Source organism: Penaeus monodon, chromosome 34 (genome assembly GCF_015228065.2).
Source record: "Penaeus monodon isolate SGIC_2016 chromosome 34, NSTDA_Pmon_1, whole genome shotgun sequence".
Taxonomy (NCBI): domain Eukaryota; kingdom Metazoa; phylum Arthropoda; class Malacostraca; order Decapoda; family Penaeidae; genus Penaeus; species Penaeus monodon.
The window spans coordinates 23,824,824-23,825,641 of record NC_051419.1 but is presented as its reverse complement, the minus strand read 5'-3'; the positions used below and the strand labels follow the sequence as shown (position 1 = coordinate 23,825,641).

Sequence of the window (818 nt, the reverse complement as noted above, 5' to 3'; positions counted from 1 at the left end):
GTCACTTCGATTAGCAAAAGCACATCACAACAATAATATCTTTTTGCATTTTCAAGACAAAAGCTGTGAATCGCCACAACAATCAATTTTATCCGATCTTATCCTCGATTAAGCACCCAAATCACATCTTCATTCTGCGTTAAACCGGCGTTCCCTTCGATAAAAACATTGCATGCGCTGACTGCTGCAAGAGGGGGAGATACATAAAAAAAAAAAATTTAATTGTCAATATTTCTGACATCTTTTAAAATTGGAGCGAAGAAGGAGGGAATCGGACAAAAATAAAAGAATGACGCGTTTTCTTTTGGTTTCTTTGTTGTTTCTTGACTTGGCTTTGCTCCAGTGTCTCCTTACATGAATGGAGTTCAAAAGACTGCTAATTATTTCATTTGAGAAGAGAAAATCATCACCTGCCAATCATTTCTGTCATCCCATCACATGAATAAAGTCTGCACAGCTGTCATACACGGGAGAAGAGTGACAAACCCAAAACCTTACGAGAAAATGGAGAAGAAAATTGATCAGGGGATGTAGGCCTATAGACCCTCAGGAGAAAAAAAAAGACTTAGGCCTACATTATCCCCACATAAAATCTGGCCCCAAAAATATCTCCAAATGACATGACACGACCTTCTTTCAGCTTTAAATGACCTAGAATATGATAAAAACACGAAACCGGTCTCATGCAAATGCCTATTTCTTACTCAAACGTATTTCCTTATTTTGTCTTCCTTATTCGTCCCCGTTATTCCCTGAAAATATCATTTCTCCTTCTAGCCCTTCCTTGCTCCTCAGATCCCTTTGTGACATGAGAAGTC

The 818-nt window shown here is 38.5% G+C and overlaps 1 protein-coding gene across 1 annotated transcript in view; it reads right to left on the bottom strand.

The window, feature by feature from the left end:
• The window catches only part of LOC119594652 (unconventional myosin-Va-like), a gene marked incomplete in the record, with an annotated part of 122,411 nt that overhangs the window by 121,325 nt on the left and 268 nt on the right, over positions 1 to 818 (bottom strand).